The sequence below is a fragment of the Notamacropus eugenii genome, chromosome 2, assembly GCF_028372415.1.
Source record: "Notamacropus eugenii isolate mMacEug1 chromosome 2, mMacEug1.pri_v2, whole genome shotgun sequence".
NCBI lineage: Eukaryota > Metazoa > Chordata > Mammalia > Diprotodontia > Macropodidae > Notamacropus > Notamacropus eugenii.
In genome coordinates this window covers 389265032-389286003 of record NC_092873.1, presented here as the reverse complement: position 1 = coordinate 389286003, position 20972 = coordinate 389265032, and the positions used below count along the sequence as shown (strand labels likewise).

The 20972-nt window shown below is 37.6% G+C and overlaps 1 long non-coding RNA gene across 1 annotated transcript; it reads left to right on the top strand.

The window, feature by feature from the left end:
* The first annotated feature begins 986 nt into the window (after window positions 1-986).
* LOC140529077 (uncharacterized) lies at window positions 987-20468 on the top strand. Its single transcript, XR_011975412.1, has 5 exons — window positions 987-1154; window positions 3629-3745; window positions 3938-3989; window positions 13097-13457; window positions 20358-20468. It is a non-coding gene; the product is annotated as an uncharacterized lncRNA (long non-coding RNA).
* The last annotated feature ends 504 nt before the right edge of the window (window positions 20469-20972 follow it).

Here is a 20972-nt window from a genome sequence, read left to right as displayed (position 1 = left end):
CATGCAGTCAGGAAGACCTCAGTTCAAATCCAGCCTCAGACACTTAATAGCTATGTGACCCTGGGCAAGTGACTTAACCTTTGTTTGTATCACTTTTCTCAATTGTAAAATGAAGGTGGATGTCCAGCAATTGAGAAATGGCTGAATGAGTTGTGCCATATGATTATAACATACTATCGTGCTATGAGAAATAAGTAGGATAATTTCAGAAAACAACCTGGAAAGGCATGAACTGATTCAAAGTGAAATGAGCAGAACCAGAAGAACATTATACACAGTAACAGCAACATTGTACAATGATCAACTGTGAATGACTTAGCTATTCTCAGCTATACAATGATCCAAAACATTTCCAAAGATCTCATGATGAACAGTGCTATCCACACCCAGAGAAAGGTTCATAGTCTGAATGTGGATTGAAGCATACTATTTTCACTTTTTTGTATATGTTTTTTCCCTTTTGTTCTGTTTCTTCTTTTACAACATGACTAATATGGCAACGTGCATCGCACGATTGTACATATATAAGCTATATAAAATTTCTTACTATCTTAGGGAGCTGAGAGGTAAGGAAAGGAGAAAGATAATTTGGAAATCAAAATTTTTAAAAAGTGAATGTTAAAAATTGTCTTTATCTTCCTTAGTTCAAATCTGGCCTCAGACACTTGCTAACTCTGTGACCCTGTGCAAGTCACTTAACCCTGTTTGCCTCAGTTTTCTCATCTGTAAAATGAGCTGCAAAGGAAATGGCAAACCACTCCAGTATCTTTGTCAAGAAAACCCCAAATGGGGTCACAAAGACTTAGATATAGACTGAACAATAATACTGATTTCTACCTATGTGACCAGGGATGAGTCACTTAACTTCTCTGGGACTCACTTTCCTTAACTATGAAGTGAGAGGTAGACTTGATGGTCTCTAAGGTACATTTTAATTCTACAAAACCTAAAGGTAGGCAGATCCAAGGATCCTAGGTTTAGAACTGGAAGGAATCTTAGAGGTCATCTACTAATCCATCTTCCTTATTTTATAGGTGAGGAAGCTGAGATAGAGAGACAAAGCAATTTTTTCAGAGTCAGAACCAAGATCTCTTCCAATTCCAGTCTATGAGCCTAAATTAAAAGACTGTAGAATTTCATTCAACAACCCACAGGTGAAGGAGGATACTTCTGCATTTTTTTTTTTTTGGTCCAAGAAAATCTGAAATCCCATTAGAGAGGTAGCCGCCTCCTTCTACTTACTGTGCATAAAACTGACCTTGCTCCTATCACTGCTTCAGGCTTCCTACATTCTTTCTGCTTCTAAAAATCTAGAGCCAAACAGAAAAATGACACTGAGGCAAAACTAAAGCAAAGTCATCTGCTAATTATACACCACAGCTTGTTTCCTGTAGGTCCAGGAGAGTTAATGAAGGCCTTTGGGAGAAAATTAGACTTTTCTTTCCTCTACAGCCAATGAATTAGACTCTTGTTCAACAATTAATGTGGTCTCGGAGTCAAAAATAGACAACTAAACTCCTTCTGGGTGTCCTAAGCTCTCATAGTCTCTGACACCAAGAGCCACAGATTTGAAAACTCCAAGCATCTACCATTGGAGTGAGTAGAAGTGGGCCACTGCCTCCACCAGGGTTAAAAGAAATTCATTGACTAATGATAAGCCTGTCCTAGGTCAGGGAGAAGAGTTTGTGGAAGGCAGAAATGAAAGATTTCCTTTCTTCCTTGAACTATGCTACAGTTAGAATTATAAACATGCTGGGTCAATTGCCCCAATTTGGGGACACCCAAGCCTCATTTAGAAATCTCTCCTTCCCTTGTTCCTCCTCCCTGCTATTGAGGAGGCAATGAGCTGTAGTTGGAGGATTCCCACTTTATGTATTATTACCTCGGGCTTTATGGAGTGGCAGTGGGTACATTCAGTCCAGGATAAGAAGTATTTATTAAACCTTTGTTATTTGCTGAGCCCTGGGGGATACAAATAACAATAATAATAGTAAACTATGGACATAGTACTTTAAGGTTTTTCCAAGCATGAATGCATATACATAAATATAAACACATTTTTCCATTCCATCATCATGCCTGAATTTATTTCTATATGTCCCAAAAATATTTCTGGTACCTGGTAACACAAAATTCCTGTATCTGGATTGCCCTTCCACGTGGTACAACACCTTTACTCTAAAGGCTCAATGAATTCTGCCGAGGCCACAACCTCTATTACAGTAAGCATGAAGATTTCATGTACTTGAGTAACTTGGGAGAGGATAGGTGTACAGCAGATGTCTTACTTGTGGAGCTGAGTCCTGAATACAAGGGCTAATTCAACTAGTTGAGTTTAGGGAAGAGAAGTGATTTCTGACAGCTCTAGCTTGATGGTGCAGATAGCAGAATTCTGGACATGGAATCAGGAAGATCTGAGTTCCAATCTTGTCTCAGACATTTACTGGTGATAGACCCTGGGTCAGTAATTTCACGTTTTTGGATCTATTTCTTTATCTACAAACTAAGAAGCCTGGACTCTAAGTTCCCTTCCAGCTCTATGTATCTAAGGTCTGAGGACAAGGAGCTCTTTCTCTGCTATTTTTTCTTCACCTTTAGATGTTTACTAGTTACATTCTGGATGTTGGAAGGGTTAAACACAGAGTAAAGAAGGTAGGTGGGCTAATTTTGAATAGTCCTCCACTGCCATCCATTTAACAAGCTGAAAAATATCAGTGAGTTTTACTGGGAGTTATTGACAACTCAAGTCTAAGTTTCAACTCAGGACAATGACCATATGAGGTAGTGAAGGAAAGGAAAGAAGGGATCCTCCTCTCCACCTCTACTCCTTCTTTTCTCAGCATTTTGACTCTGGGTTAGAACCTCTAAACAGTTCCTACATTTTAAAAGTTCTTTATTCCTTTCTCCTCTGAAGAATCCACAAGTTGACTCCAAATTCCAGGTTATCCTTGCCAAAAGCCCAACCCACCATATTGCCATGCTCTGTCTTCAACAGTCCTCATTATCTTCCCCCCAAATATTAGCATATCAGCAATATAATTATACTTCAATTTTCTGAGGCCCTAATCCACAATTATTTGCAGAAAAGGGAGAATTTTGAAATCTTAGAGTGAATAAATGAAGGCTTGCCCATCACTTCTAGAAGGTGACCTAGTATAGCAGATGATACACTCTCCCCACCCTCACACTCCCGACCCCCTCCAACCCCTCCAACCCCAGAAGGTGCTCAGGTTAAAGATATTCATTTTATCCGTATATATGAATTACAACATGACCTTTAGTAACAGAAGTAATCTGTAGACATTGTTTGGCATAAGATGTTAGGAGAGACTAAGTACAGGAAAAGCCCAGGGTCACTGATAATCAGATTTTCAGAAATTTTTTGCACTGTCTTCAGTTATTCCACAGCAGATGCTGCCCATGCAGCACCTCTATTTTAGGGAGAGAGGGAGGATTCAAAAAGTCAGCTCTCTTTGTCAGAAAGCTTTTATTTTGCATTTGACAATGACTAAGGGAGCCTGTTCTCATATTTTGTTTGGGGTACAGGTAAGGAAGATAGAATATAATGTTATACAGGGGTCCTTGACCTCTTAATAGTGAAAGAGTTTCTCTTTTTCCTCTAACCAAGGGAACAAAGAATTTTCAATAAGCTTCAGAAGAGATGACAACAGCTGTTACCTTCGCAGTGATGCAAAAACAAGGGCATATGTTGGAACGCTCTGTTTCAGGCAGCCTGAGAAGGCAGGTGATTATTGGAACTACCCTTCACTGAAGTCTGACCCCACTATCCCAGTGTCTTTTCTCAGCCACATCCTTCTCCTGGATCCAAAGCTGTGTGATACTGTTTGCTTCTTATTTTCATGTACATTCCTTTTCCCCTTGATATTTTTACCTCAAACTGCTGTCAGAATTGGCTCTGTCTCTTCTTTGCCTTCAGAGTACCCATGGCTGACCCTAACACCAACCCAGGCAACCATGCTCAGCATCAGGTGGGTGCCCTGACTCCCATTTCCTGATTTCAAAACAATACAATGAACATTTATTCAGTGCTGATTATGTGCAGACCGTCATATGAGGTAATAGGTAAGAAGGGCAGAACAAAACAAGTTAAAATGTATTTTATACCTTAAGAAACTTACAATTTAAGAAGGAGATAAGGTACCAATCTAGGGAGCTGTACTGGAATAGAATGAAAAATAAACATTTATGTTGTGTACAGCTCTTTGTGACTCCATTTGAGGTTTTCTTGGCAAAGATACTAGAATGGTTTGTCATTTCCTTCTACAGCTCATTTTACAGGTCAGCAAACTGAGGTAAATAGGGTGAAGTGACTAGTTACACAGCTACTGAATGTCTGAGGCCAGATTTAAACTCAGGAAGATGAATCTTCTGACTCCAGGCCCAGCACTCTATCCTCTGTGCCACCTGACTGCCTACATATTTATTAAAGTGCTTACTAAGTTGGTCTTATTTGCCCTTCGTTCTTGAAGAGGACCAATGACATCAGGAAGGTGATGACTTGCAGATGAATTGGATTTAAGTGAGGGAGGACTGTGCAAGGTCACCAGCCTCACTCTCTTCTACAGAGTCACTTGGGTCTAGTGGCCAGATAGAGATGAGGACAGCTGGAGATAGTCCCAGATGCAGTAGGAGACCTTGGCCTATTTAAGCTAAGGTCTTTCCCAGGTCTCAGTTTGTCTGAGGCAATGCCCATTCAGTGATTAAGACTAAGTATGAAATGAGGCAAAACAGGGCCTTTTTACCTAGTCAAAAGCTTACTAAGCAGGAATTTGGCAAAGGAGTCGGACCTCCTAGACAGAAAACGCTGAGAAATAGGACTGTGTATGTTAGAAGACAGTGATGGTTTGGGCATGGTCCATTTTGGCTGGATCATAGAGTGAATGGGAGGAGGGGGGAAAATATGAGATAAAGTTAGAGCAGTAAGTTGGTGACAGATTTTGGAGGAGCCGTAATGTGAGGCACTGGATTTTGAGCATTATATTGTAGACAATTAGGAGTGCCTAAAGATTTTTGAACAGAGGAGTAACATGAGTAGATTTTTGTTTAAAAAAAAAGTTTCCTGGTGATGATATGTGGCATGATTTGGAACTTATCACACTAGTTCAGGGAGATGGTATTGAAGGTCTGCATTACAGTGATAGGTTGGATTGAGAGGGAAGAGAATACAATCCAAGAAAATGGAAATGGTCTGAAATACTCTTTTGAAAAGCATGGTCATTGTACAACGTCTCCCTGGAGACTACCCTATAAAGTTGGAATGGTGAATGTATCATGAGGTAGCGAGTGGGAAGAGGGAAGTATGTTTTATATGTAATATAAAACTGAACTTAAAAATCAAAAGTTACAAAACAAAAATTATGATTTATGAATGAGGGATTTTTACTAAAAGAAATCTTTAACACTTCAAATAGTTTGCCATACTTTTATTTGCATTTGTAATTGAGAGATATTACAGATCTATAATCAACAGGATTCAGAAATTGATGGGATATGAGGGAAGAAAGAGGGAAGAACTAAAGATAAGCCTAAGATTATGAACACTGCAAACTATTTAATGGTGGTCCCGAAGTCAGAATGAGGAGCAGGTTTAAGTACAGAGATAGTGAGCTTGGTTTTAGATAGTTCAGTTTAAACTGCTGATAGGACGTTCAGGTGATGTACTACAGTTAGTTGGAGATACAGGTCTGGAGCACAGAACAGAGTCAAGACTGGAGATGTGGTTTGGGCATTCATCTGCATAGAGTTGATAACTGAAGTGGTGCTTTGAATTAGATCTACAAAGAAGAGAACTGGTGTGAAGAAAGAGCCAAAGAGAGACCTTTGGAAATATCTATATCAAGAGATTGGAGGATAAGGGGTCAGCAATAAAGACAGCAAAGAAATAGTTAACAGGAGGCTAAGCCATTTTCTGTAAGTGTTGGGGGGGAGGGGATTAGAGGTGATGAAAAGAAAGAAGAAATGGTTTCTAACGATTACTGTGAGGACAAGAGTAGAGCCAATAAAATGGAGTCAAGGGAAAACAAAGGTATAACAAAAGAAATAGCATGAATTTGTAGGCTGTGAAGTGATGTTCTTGGTGTGTGTGTGTGTGTGTGTGTGTGTGTGTGTGTGTGTAATGTTTGGCAATCCTGGAGAAATAACAGAGCTGGTGCAAGCTCCCGAAGGATGATAATTTATCGTTCAGGAATGGCAGATCATAGTGGTGAGGGTTTCTAGGACATAACATTAGGCTTCTAGACATTAAAGTAGCAGACTATGGGGTCAAGCATGGCTATGGAGGCAAGTGAAATCTCAGTGGGGAGATGAGCTGTTGTTGCTGTTTGACCTTCATTCCTGAAAATGGCCATGACATCTAGAAGGTGATGCCATGACTTGCAAGTGAATTGGATTTAAGTGAGGGAGGGCTATGCAAAATCACCAGCTTCACTCTCTCCTCTGGAGTCATCTGGGTGCAGTGGTAAAATAGAGAACTTGAGATGCAATGGGAGACCTTGGCCTTTTTTAAGTTAAAGTCTTTCCCAGGTCTCAGTTTGTCAGAGACAATGTCCATTTAGTGATTAAAGCTACATAAGAAATGAGGCAAAAAATGGCCTCTTTTACCTAGTTAAAAAAAAATCAGCCTGGGAGGTGAAGATCCTCAGTGTTTCTGACCAAAACAGAAACAATTGCTATTTACACTCACTCTGAATCATTAGGGTCCAAACAATGACCAAGTGAGGTTGGGGCTGGGACCTATTGTTGGCTAATCAATGAGAACTAGAGTGATTTGAGTTTAAGGCATGGTCCTTAAAAAAGAAATCTAGCCAGTAAGCCCCAAGATGAGATGAACTAGAAAATCATTCAGAGGATCAATCAATCCATCAACAAACTTTTAGTAAGAATTTATTATATGACAAAAACAATGCTAAATGATGAAGATACAAACATAGATGAAAATAATATCTGATCTCTTTTCAGCTTGTAAACATTTGAGGGTATACATAATCTATTCAAACTAATACAAGGTAATTTGTGACATGGGGCACCAGCAACTGGGGTCTCATGAAGGCGTTTGTGTCTGAGATAAAGTTGAAGGAAATGAGTTATTCCAAGAGGTGGAGATGAGAAGAGAGTGCACCTCCTTCTCAGAATGGGGGAAAGACTGTGTAAGGGCACGGAGATGGGAGACAGGTTGTTGATCAAAGATAAGCTTGAACAGCTGGAAAATGTCCAGAAGGGGTCAACTATGTGAAAGGTTTTAAGATCAAGTCTTTGACTGAAGGAACTGCAGATTATTTAATCAGGAGGAGAAGAGATTTGGGGGGAGATGATGAAAGGAGGGAGAGAATGGTAGCTATTTTTGAGTATTTGAATGTCTGTCTCAAAAAATGGAATTATAATTGATCTATTTAGCCCTGGATAGCAGAATTAGATGAGTGAGTTGAAGTTGAAAAGTGGTAAATTTTAGTTTGACATAAAAAAAATTTCCTTTTTGTTTTTGAAGACTAGAGTCTACACATCTTACCCAAGTTGGAGGTATAGCAACTATTCATGTCTTAGATTCTTCTTCCTTTTTGTTTTTTTTATTTTCCATAGCTCTATTAAACATTAATCTTTTAGATACATTTGATGTGATGTCTTATATGTATAAGCTAATCCACTGATCGCTCCTTTTTGCCTATTAGCAGTATTTTTTTACATTTTATTTAAAGTTTTGAGTTCCAAATTCTATCCTTCCCTGTCTCCCCTCTCCCCCCTCCCTGAAGTGGTAAGCAATCAAATATAGGTTATACATATTCAATTAAGTAAAGCTTTTCCATATTAGTCATTTTGTACAAGAAGACTTGAATGAAAGGAAAAAAGAAAATAAATTGCAGCCTTCAGTCTGTATTCAAATATCACTTATTTCTCTGGAGGTGGATAGTATGCTTCATCATTAGTCCTTTGGGATTGTCTTAGATCAATGTATTGCTGAGAATACCTAAGTCCTTCACAGTTCTTCATTGAACAATATTACTGTTACTGTTAATGTTCTCCTGGTTCTGTTCATTTCACCATGCATCAGTTCATGTAGCTCTTTCCAGGTTTTTCTGAAATCTTCCTGCTTGTCATTTCTTATAACACAATAATATTTCATTACAATCATATGCCACAGCTTGTTTAGCCATTCCCCAACTGATGGGCATCCCTTGGATTTCCACCAATAAAAGAGCTGCTATAAATATATTTGTATAAATAGATTGTTTTCCTTTTTTTGGATATCTATGGGATATAGACCTAATAGTGGTAGATGTGTTCATCCTTCATTGCTGGAGAAGATCATGCCATCAGAGAAATAATGACATGACTTGCGCTTGACTTTGTCTTGAGTGAAGGAGGGCTGTGCAGGTCACAAGCCTCACTTCTCCTCCAGAGCCATCTAAATCCAATGACCAGATATTCATCAGGGTGACTGGAGATGACCCAGGATAAGGCAATTGAGGTTAAGTGACTTGCTCAAGGTCACACAGCTAGTGAGTGTCAAGTGTCTGAGGTGAGATTTGAACTGAGGTCCTTCTGACTCCTGCACTGGTGCTCTATCCACTGCACCACCTAGCTGCCCGTCCTAGTAGTGGTGTTGCTGGATCAAAGGGTATACATAGTTTTATAGCCCTTTGGCATAGCTCCAAATTGTTCTCTAGAATGGATGGGATCAGTTTACATCCATTTTTCTGTCCCAGTTTTCTCACATCCCCTCTAACATCCATTATTTTCTTTTTTGTCATATTAACCCTTCTTGTGTGAGGTGATATTTTGGAATTGTTTTCATTTGCATTTCTCTGTTCAGTAGTGATTTACAGCATTTTTTCATATGACTATAGATTACTTTGATTTCTTTGTCTGAAAACTGCCTGTTCATATCTTTTGATCATTTATCAGTTGGGAAATGATTTGTATTTTTATAAATTTGACTCTTTTCTCTATATATTTGAGAAATGATACCTTCATCAGAGATATTTATTGCAAAAATTTCCCTTAGTTTTCTGCTTTCCTTACAATTTTGACCATATTAGTTTTGTTTGTGCAAAAACTCATTAACTTTATATAATAAAAAATATATATTTTATTTTTAATGCTCTTTGTATCTTCTTTGGTTCTAAAATCTTCTCTTATCCATAAATCTGACAGATAAGCTATTCTATTCTCTCTTCATTTGCTTATAGTATCACTCTTTAGGTTTATATCATGTATGCATTTTAACCTTATCTTGGTATATGGTGTGAGATGTTAGTCTATACCTAGTTTCTGCCATACTTTTTTTCCAGTCTTCCTAGCAGTTTTTGTGAAATAATGAGTTTTTGTCCCAAAAGCTTGGATCTTTAGGTTTATCATATACTAGATTACTATGGTAATTTGCTATAATGTAATTTGTATCTAGTCTATTCCACAGATCCATTGCTCTGTTTCTCAGCCAGTACCAGATTGTTTTGGTAATTGCTACTTTATAATAAAGTTTGAGATCTGGTATGACTAGACCACCTTCTTTTGCATTTTTTCATTGATTCTCTTTATATTGTTGATGTTTTGTTCTTTCAGATTTTGTTACTTTTTTTCTAGCTCTATAGAATATCTTTTTTTGATGGTTTGGGATGATACTGAATAAACAGATTAATTTAGGTAATATTCATAATATTTTATTATATTAGCTCAGTATGCCAATACTTTGTATGCAAACAAGCTCACCTGCTTGTTTGATTTGTCCATTGATTGCCACTCCATTAATTCTTTCTCTTATCCTCACATTAAAGTGTCCTAATCAAAAGGGAAAGTCTTTTTAGGGCATACCCTTTGCAAAAGAGCTTCCTCTAACGATGACAAGACCATGACGAACTGGGTTGGGGTGATGGTCACAGATTCCCAAGTAAAATTCCTGGAACTGGTGACCAGAAACAGGTAGTTAGAATCAAGATAGGTCAAGATAGCAGAATTGGACATAGGAAACTTGGCCAGACAGATTGGTCAGTTCTAAAGGGAGACTTTACACAAGAGACCTGGCTAGTTAGAAATAAGGATTAGCTCAAGCAGACAAGGAAGGTCTGGTATGAGATTTTAGCAGTACCAGGGAGAGCTCCCAGTGGGCTTGATTAGTTAAGAAATACTATGTGCTTAATGAAAGAAATACTTTATCCCTGGCAGTTGAACTCTTTTCTCCCTAGTCATCTGTTCCCTTAAGATAGGCCATTCTAGGCTCAGAGAGAGATACAAGGCCATTAGAGCAGGTCTTGTTGGCTGAAAAAAAAAGGAGGCTGGAGCTTCACCTATATGGATCTCCTGGTGCCTTTGTCTAGCCATAGAACCAGTTCCCTTTAGCATATTTGTGGTTCACCTAATCATGGTTTGGGTCCTCTGCGACCTCAGGTAATCCTTTTTGAGGGGAAGAAATGAGAGAACTTCAAGTTTCTCATCAGTTCCTCTTTCTGTAAGACTTAGGAGCAAAGGTAAGATTCTTAGCTGCAGAAACTTTGTTCATAGGCTCATAGTGCATCCTTTGCCCTCTCCTAGAACCCTAAACCCTTTCCTGGGTTTTTACCTGTTCAATATGTTGCTTCAGCAAGGTTTTTCTTCCTGAGGAAGCACCCGCATTTTCTTTCCTCCCTTTTCTAAACACCTATTCCCCCAAGGCACAGCTAGCACTTATTTGTTCAAGAAAGAAATGAATCCTGTTAGTTCACTTTAGGGCATTAACAATTGATTTCAGCTTAATGTGTTTTCACTATAATGCCATTTAATTTAATTTTAGAGATGAAGAGGATCTTAGGGGCCTTTGAGATCCTTTAATACCACCAACTCATTTTGCAAATGGAGAAATTAAGTCATAGAGAGGGGAAGTTCCTTGCCCAAGGCCTAGTTCACACAGGAAATATGTAGCAAAGTTAGACTTTAATCTAGGTTATCTGACTCTAAATTTTGCGTACTTTTGAACTACATACTAAGAGAGTCAGTACTGAAACACAGTAAATCCCAAAGTTAAACTGCATTAAAAAGCATGGAGTCCAAAAGCATGAGCAATTTGAATGAGGAAGAAACAAGAATTGCATGACACTGAGGGAACACATCCAGCACTAATTCTAAAAAATAAACAGAAAATAGAAGTAGGAACAAAATTTCAAAAGAATAGCACAGACTTATAAGAACTTTAGCCAAAGTGTTAAAGTTTGCTATCCTCTGTACTGGCTATAAATGCTAAAGATAACAAAAATGGTTTTGAAAGATTTGTTGGAGACATGAGGAAGATCAAAGAAGGGGCTGGACCATTGCCCAGAGTGGATAAGATGAGGATAAAAAAAACCCATCAGAGATTTTTTTGTTTCTTTGTTTGTTTTCTTTGTCAAGGAGAACAATCTTTGGACAAGGAAGCTTAGAATAAAAAAAATTAGCAGGGAATTGAAACCTAAGATAAGACAGGAGGTAGTAAGAGAACATGTAAATGAACTCAAGTCATTTGGCCCAGATGAAGTATAGTGAAAGGCACTGGAAGAAGACAGCTGTGGTTACTGAGCCACTGTTTGTCATCTATAAAAAAGATCACAGATAAGGAGAGAGCTGCCATAAGAGTAGACATGGGGAAACGTACTGATGTTCAAAAAAGAGAAAAGAATGGGGTCTACCATTCATAGGTGCTGAGCTTGTCAGATTTCTGGCAAAATTCGAGAACATATAATTCTAAGGATGACTTTGTGAATATTTAGAAAAGGAAGTAAAGATTCCTAAGAGCCAGTATGATTTTTGTCAACAGACTTTGCCAAACTAATCAGTTTTATTTCTTGACGTATTAGCCTAGTATATGACAGGGTTATTGAATCTATTTATCAGGGTATTATGACAAACATTTTATACCTGAATTTCAGTAAAGCATTTAATACAGTCTCACATTCTATGCTTGTGGACAAGATGGGGAAAATGTGGGCAAGATGAGAATATAGTCAGGTAGATTTAGAATTGTTTGAATGATTATATGCAGAGATTGATCACTAAAATGTCAGTTTGATAGGAGGTCTCTAGTGGAGTGCTCCAGGGATATATTTGGCCCTGTGTTCATCACCATTTTCATCAGTGATATAAAGGAAATCATAGGTCATCAGAATTGTAGATGACACAAAGCTGTGATTAGTAGCTAACTCTTCAGATGATAAAATCATGACAAAAAAAAGTCTTGACTGGCTAGAATAATGGTCAGAATCTAGAAGGGTGACATAATGGGAATAAATGTAAAGTTGTATGCTTGGATAAAAAATGAACTGTACAAGTATAGAATAAGGAAGATGTGGCTATCTATACAAGAGTTCATGCAAAAGAAATTGAAGGTTTCAATGAATTACCAAGTATAAGACAGTGGTATGATACATGTAGCAAAAACAAACAAAAAACAAAAACACCTGATAAAAATCTTAGGCTGCATATGTCCAGAATAACAGAGAGGATGGTTCCAATTTATGCTAGATATTCATACACACATATTAACTGGAGTGTTATGTTCAGTTTTAGACAAAACATTTTAGGAAAGTTGCTGACAAAGATTGGTCAAAGGGAGAGTGAGAAGAATGTTGAAAGGATGCTCACCAATGCCATATGAGGATGTGTTGAAGGAACAGAGGATGCATAGCTCGGAGAAGAGTAGTGGAGGTCTGGGACACAACAGCTATCTAAAATATTTGAAGGGAATCCCGCAGCTTATCTCACTGTCCCAAGATCTTTGCCCAAGTAAATAGGAAGCCCTCTTATTTATATATTATTTGGTTGATTTGCTTATTTTTCCTTTTTAATGACATGTTATCGATTAATCCTAATCTAGAGACCCTCCTCCATCCTCCTAAATATATTTTAAATATTTTAATTCATATTTCAATTTAAACATTTAAAGAAAAATAAATATATTTTAAATTAATTTTTAAAAATGAACATACATTTAAAAATCAGAGAGAACAAATTTTTTAAAACTTGTTTAGTGCTAATAGATGCATAATCCTTTTCTTTGGGCCCTTTGATTTTTATTGCTTCCAGACTTTCCCATGTAATAATTATTTGTGCGATGCTTTTTTTCTTCTTTTTCTTCTAGGAATATTGATCCAACAGCTTTATTCTTGGAACATTGATCCAGCCTTGGGATTTCCCCATAAAACCTTCATAACACCCTATTTAGACAAATACTCATCTACCTACTTCATAGCTAGGTTAACTGAACCACAAAGAAATTCTTTTTTTTTTTTAATGGTCTAAGGATTGTCACCAAATTATTTTATGATTTCAAATCACAAGCCCTGAAGCTTGGATTCATCATTTTCTAAAGTGGCATGATAGCACTGCTTGTCATCTTTGCTCCTTTGGATGTGGGGAAGATGAATGAGTCAATATTGGATCAACACTTAGACCTCCTTAGAGAAGTAGGGAGAAAAAAAATGGAAAAATTTCACAGACCGGTATGTATCACTGAATCACAGAATTTCAAATTTTATAAGACCTGAGTAACCATTTCATCCTATTCATCCCCGAATGCAAATCCTTTCTACTATCTACTCAATAGATGGTCATTTGACCTTTGCTGGAAGACCTCTGTTGAGGAGGTTCTCCCTACTTCCTGGAGCAGCCCATTCTACTTTCAGGTAGTTCTAATTATGAGATGCTTTCCCTAAATTTTCAAGCCTAAGGCTACTTCTTTGCAATTTCCACCCATTGCTCCTAGTTCTATTCTCTGGGGCCAAACAGAACGAGTAATAGCATCATAGATTTAGAGCTGGAGGAGATCTCAGAGGGTATTTAATCCAAACCCTTCCTATGACACATGAGGAAACTGACTCTCAGAAGTAGAGTGACTTGCCCAAGGTAACACAGGTTCTACCATGGACAGATTTAGATCCATTTATATATAATCAGCCCCTTAGAACCTTAGTCCATGATTGTATGCTTGAGATGAAAATGAGCAAGCAAATCACTAATGAGTAAACAAAAATATATATATATATGTATATATATATATATATATACACACACATACACAAACAAATGAATAAGTAATTAATGAATAATGGTCCTCAGGGAAATTAGTCAGCAGGCCAAAATCAAGTTGCCTAAACCTTATCTCCTTTTTTAAGTTTATGGTCTGGTTTTCAAGGGGATTTGATTTTGGAGGTAAATTTGTTATGTGCTGCAGTTAGTTTCTTGAGTTCTCAGCTTATGAGAGCATAAAAAGGGAGGCCATTCTAGAGAAAAGGAGAAATAGAGCATTAGTAAACACAGCTAGGGGATGAGGGAAGTATTTTGTATTTATTACTGAATGGTGAAATCAGTGACTTCAGATCACAAATTTGAAGATTTTTTTCGAATTAATTATCAAGTATATCAAGACGAATATTGGTAGCATTTAGTAGAATGAGTTTAGATTTTAGGCCCCCCAGTAAAATTCGGGAAAGATTGTTCACTTTCTCTTCCCAGCCCATTGTTCCTAGAAACTCCTCCACCTCTTACCTGGGAATAGCAAGGATTCTTTTTTTCTGGAGCATTCTGCTTGCTCTCATACCCCAACCTATCTGAATTCTTCAAAGGACATACCAGCATTTTGGATTGATGTTCTTTGGAAGATTTATGGAAGTCCATGGTTAAGAATTGAAGAGGGTGAGTTGGCATGGGTTGGATATAATACAACACATAGAAAGAAATATCCACAGCAATGAAATCCATTTAAATTACATCTTCTTTTATGAATATGTCATGGTGATGCATAGCACTAATATATGTGTTCATCCTTTGTTGCCAAAGAAGACCACGCCATCAGAGAAATAATGACATGACTTGCACTAGACTTTGTTTTGAGTGAGGGAGGGCTGTGCAGGTCACCAGCCTCACTTCTCCTCCAGAGCCATCTGAATCCAGTGACCAGATATTCATCAGGATGACTGGAGATGACCCAGGATGAGACAGCTGGGGTTAAGTGACTTGCCCAAGGTCACACAGTTTGTGAGTATCAAGTATCTGAGGTGAGATTTGAACTCAGATCTTCCTGACTCCTGCACTGGTGCTGTATTCACTGTACCATCTAGCTGCCCCAGCACTAATATGTACTAATTTGTTTAAGCGCTAGAATTTTGGTAACATAGGGTTTTGTTTAACTGTTAGGAAAATAAACCCAATTTGTTAAAGTTGTTTAAAATCGTATTTGGTTTTCAAAACTCTTTATAACCTGATCTTTTCCTTTCTTTCTTGTCTTCTTATACACCTTTCCCCTATTCTGTATTGCAGTGACACTGGTCTCCTTGTTGTTCTTCAAACAAGACTATTCATTTCTCAGCTCCAAGTGTTTTCACTGTTATTCCCCATACTTAAGGGAGGGCACATACTTTTCTTGTCTCCACCATCTAGCTTCCCTGGCTTCCTTCAAGACTCAACTAAATTCTCACCTTTTAAAAAAACAAACAAACAAACAAACTTAAATACATAATGAAAAAAGAAAAAAACATTGCCATATGCACAGCAGATCACAAGAGAAGATTCACTATAAAACAATACATTTCCATTTCAAGAAAACCTATATAATAAATACTATACATTGTTTACAAAACTGCCTAGCTTTTCTTAGTTTTCTGGTTGATTTTCTTTTGTTTTCTGCTGTGCACTTTTATTTTTCCCATCTTTCCCCACCCCACCCCCAAAGAAGGCTACAATTTAGCATGGATACATACACACACACACACACACACACACACACACACACACACACAGAGAGAGAGAGAGAGAGAGAGAGAGAGAGTCATATAGACATAGATATGCATATACTCATACATAGATATGTAAGACCATACCATGTTTATTTCCTCTATCTTCTCTTTCTCTGAAAATGGATGGCATCTTTCTTCGTAAGTCCAAGTTTTTTTGTGATTTTCTAAATTAACCTGCTCATCATTTCCTATACCACAGTAGTATTCCAGCCCAATCATATGCTATCAGAGAGACTGTCTATTAACTGCTGCCCCACCCCACCCCCCATTTTCTGCATTCCTTCTTGGCTATACAGGTTTTATTTATACAAGAAAATTTTAATGAAAAATAATCTAAATTATCCTTTCTATACTTCAGCAATTTTCTCACCTTATAATACAGTTTAAGGTCTCATACTGCTGAATCTACTTCTTTTACATCTTTTTCCCTGGTTTCTTTGAAGTTCCTGACCTTTTGTTCTTCCAAATGAACTTTGTTATTATTTTTTCTAACTCAGTAAGATAATTTTTTAGTAATTTAATTGAGATGACATTGAATGCATAGATTAGTTAAGCAAAATTGTTACTTAAAACACATATTGGCCTTCCCTACCCAAGAACAATAAATATTACTTCAATTATTTAGACCTGAATTTATTTGCATAAAGGGTTTTATGTGTACATTCATATAGTTCCTGTGTCTGTTTTGGCAGGTATACACTCAGATATTTTATACTGTCTAGGTATTTTAAATGGACTAAAACAATATTGAATAATATTGCTGACACATGGTATGGTTTCTATTTTTCACTTTTGATTAAATCTATTTTAACTTTAACTTTGTCTGAGATCATGATTACTATCCCTGATATTTTTGCATACTAAATTCTACCCCAACCTTTATCCTATCTTTGTGTATATCTCTCATTTTTATAATGTTTCCTAAAAGCAACATATTGTTGAATTCAAATTTTTAAATCGTTGTTTCCACTTGAAGGGTAAATTCATCTCATTCACATGCTAAGCTACAATTACTTGTATATTTTCCTCCTTCCTACTTTTCCTTACTATGCTTCTCACTCTATTACCCTATTTCTCCTCACTCTTCTTACTTCCTTCTAGCTGCTACTTTGCCTTTCTATTCCTTAATCTACCTCTCGTTTTAAGTCCTTCCCTTATCCTTTGCCCCACCCTATCACCTTCCCTTTTTATTTCTTTCTGAATTTAGAAGACTTTTGTATCCATATATATACATATGTTGTTCCCTCTTAACCCATACCCTATGAGAATAAGGTCCCAGCACAACTTCTGCTCCCCTCTACTAGATTCTTCTGTATCAATTTTTCCTTTTATGCTTCATTTTTATGGGATTACTTCCTTTTTATCTCTACCTAAACAGTTTTATTTTTTAGAATCACCCCATAATGTTTAGCTCAGCCCACACCTTTCTTTCAAACTACCCAAATAATGATGACAATCATGAGAGGACCACTAATATTTTCACATACATGGAGTAAACAATTTGACCTTACTGAGTCCCTTATAATTGGTCTTTAATGTTTACCTTATATTTCTCCTGGATGTTATATGTGAAATTTTCCTTTCTGTTCTGGGAGTCCTTGAATTCGTTAAATTTTGTTTTTATTTTTCTTCCAGGATTATACTTAACTTTGCTGGGTAAGTTACCCTTAGTCATAAGCCCAGCTTTTATCCTCTACAGAATATTGTATTCCAAGACCTACAGTCCTTCAATGTAGCAACTGCTAGGTCTTGTGCAATCCTTGTAGCTCCATGATACTTCAATTGTTTTATTTTTTCTTATTGCTTCCAATATTTTCTTTTTAACCTGGAAGCTTTGAAAATTGGTTATAATATCCTGTAATATTTTCTTTTGGGATCTGTTCCAGGTGGTGATTGGTGGATTTTTTTTTTTATTTCTACTTTGCCTTCTTGTTCTAGAACTTCAGGGTAATTTTCCTTGATAATTTCTTGCAATCAAGATTCTTTTTTAATGGTAATTTTCAGGTAGTCTAGCTATTCTTAACATTATTTCTCCTCCATCTGTTCTCCAGATTAGTTCTTATCCTGAGGAGATGTTTCACTTTCTCTTCTATTTTTTCATTCTTTTGATTGTGTTCTATGATTTCTTGGTTTCTTAGAATGTTATTAGCTTCCCCTTTCCCCATTCTAGTTTTCAAGGAATTATTTTCTTCCTTAAGTTTTTGATTCTCTTAGTTGGTTGACTTTTTTTTCATAATTTTATTGATTTTCTTGGATTGTTCTTATTTTTTTTCTCTAACTTTTCCTCCGTCTCTCTTATTTGATTTTTAAAGTCCTTTTTAAGTTCTTCTAGGAACTCTTTGTGCTTGGGATTATTTGACATTTCTTATTGAAAAAGATTTTTTTAGCTCCATTATCTTCCTCTGAATATGAACCCAGATCTTCTCTATCCCCATAATAACTACCTATAATTGGGTTCTTTCTCCTTTGCTTCTTCATTTATTGATTCAGTTTTATTTACTTAGATTTATTTATTCATTCATTAATTTTAGCAGTGATTAGTGTAATCAAGTTGTAATCCCAAGGTATGGGCAATAATTCCCCAAGCCTCAGGTCATTCGTATTGGTTTTTTTTCTCTGAGGTCTGTCTCTCCTCTCCACTTTTAAGCCACAACTAGGGCCACAGCCACACTGTCCTACAAATGATCTTATCCCCTGTGTTCCCTTCTGTGTCTGCAAACTACAGCTGTCCTCTGCCCCAGAACTGAAACCAGGGGCTTGCTGTCCCATATGTGCTCACAAACAACAGGGTCCCTGCCCCTCACCACTGCACTCACCAGGTGTGTGCTAGCTCCTTCTCTCCTCAGAGACAGGCCAGCCCAGTGTGTGTCTGCTCAGCACAGCTGTGTTTGGCATCCCTCCACCGTAGAAGGTCCTTCGGTCTTTCACTTTTCGGCTCTCAGACCCCCAAGTTGTCTGTGAGATGAAAGTTTCTAGGTCTGAGGCTGCTTCTCAACCCAGTTGCCCCCAGGGCTTGTTTGTTGATTCTGCAGAGTTGGCCTGGAGGTGTTTGCATTTCACCGGGGCTCTCTGCCCCTGGAGGTCGGGTCTTTGCAAATTGTTTTAGGAGGACCTCGTGTCTATTTCTGCTACTCTGAGGTGATGTTCTGCCTTTTGCATGCGCATGGAGGAAATCTGAAGAGCCAAAAGTTTTCTGGCCTACTCTGCCATCTTCCCAGAATCAGAAGATTTTTTCCAGTCCTGTCAGTCTAAGTGCCTTCCTTCTGAGATCACCCTTATTTTATCCTGGGTATGGCTTGTTTGTGCATAGCCATATCTATGCGTGTCTTCTCTACTGGAATGTGAGCCCCTTGAAATCAGGGATTGTTTGGTTTGGTTTTTGCTTTTGTTTGTGTCCCCAGCACTGAGTACTGTACCTAGCACATAATAGTGCTTAATAAATGTTAATTGACTGATTATTGAGTGAACCACTGGAGTTTATTGAATGAGTGACATAGACCCATGCTTTAGTAATATAACACTTTGGTGACTGTATGGAAGATGGATTGGAGAGGGAAGAGACTTGAGGCAGGGAGACCAATTTGTAGTCTATTGCGGTAGTCAAAGTGAAAGGAAATAAGAGTCTTAACTAAGTTGGTGGCAGTATGAGTGAACAGGAGTTGGATATGGGAGATGCTATGGAAGTGAAAGGCAGCTAGGTGGTATAGTGGATAGAGCAGGTCAGGAGTCAGGAAGACCTGAATTCGAATCTGACCTCAGACAATTACCAGCTGTGTGACCCTGGGCAAGTGCTTTAACCCTGTTTTCCACTCTATGAAATGGCAATAAGAATTGGCAAACCACTCCAGTATCTTTGCAAAGAAAACTTCAAGTGGGATCGCAAAGAGTCAGGCACGACTAAACAACTGAACAACATCTAACATGGAGGTGGAAGCACAATCCAACAATTCATCAGTTATGGAGGGTGAATTAAAGTGAGAAACGGAGGATGACACCAAGACTGTAAACCAGAAGACTAGGAGAAAGGTAGCATCGTCAACAAAAATATGGAAATTCTACAAAAGGGCGGAGAGAGGTAGATCTGGGGAGGAAATATGCTAAGCTCATTTAACTAAGAAGACACAAACCCTAGTAGAAAAGATATAGGGGAAGAGAAAGAAAGGAAGGAACTTCTGGAAGTGTCAAAAACTAATACTGAGTTTCACATATCTGAAGCATGGTCATTTTGGAGGAAAGAAGGAATTAGAAGTATACATATATGTACATGTAAGTATGTTGGCACAACTTGGGGTACACATTAGCACTGATTCTTTCTCTTCCTTGAAGGGAATGGAAAATTTTTCCTTTAGGTGAATTGTCAATAGTTTTGCCTGTTCCAAAGTTTGCTGGTACACAGGACACACCAGGCACACTTGGCCCATTCTCCATGCATGCCTCTTATGGAAATACAAGCGTAAATTGTAGCTTGTGATCCTTAAAAAAAGGTTCTGGGTATCCAGGATCCAAGCAAAGATAGAACAGTATAGGATTAAGTTTAGTCCAAAATTCAAGTTTTAATTTGGCCCAGAAATTTCCATGTTTCTTTGATCTTTGAATTTTGCTTTCCAGGTCAGAAGAATGGCCAAGCCTGACACATTCATTCTCAGTTGGTGGCAAGAGAGCTTATAGTTAACACTAATGAGCTATGAATTGATGAAAATAAATAAACTCTCTGCTTTCCATTGGTCTCATGCATATTCATTATGTTAATTGTATCTCCTGAAGGGTGCCTATTGTCGAGAGCTGAGCTGGGGTATTAATAATATCCAGTTTGGGGCTAATGAGGTAGATTCATGTAATCACTGATTAGTTTTAGTCCTAGTATTGTAAACATCTCACACGGAAATGGGAAAGAAGAATAAAAGATCTTTGGATAGCATTTAAAACATGTCTGCTTCTTTTGACCTGTAGCTGGACAAGGAGCATGTGATCTAAGGAGTTCTGTCATCATTACTCACCAATTAAAACCCACTGGCATGAGTATAGAGGGTGAATTTATAATCGTCTGTTTGGTGATTAAAGGCAACAGGTAGGTCTCGTTGATTCAGATTTGAGAAACTGCTTCCTTTACAATTTCCAGGTTTTGGAATATCCTTAATGTTACACTCTATAAAAAGCTTGAAGGAATGGAAGATCTAATCTCTTTGGAAACTGTGAGAGCAGAGAATTATTTTTGGTGAGGTT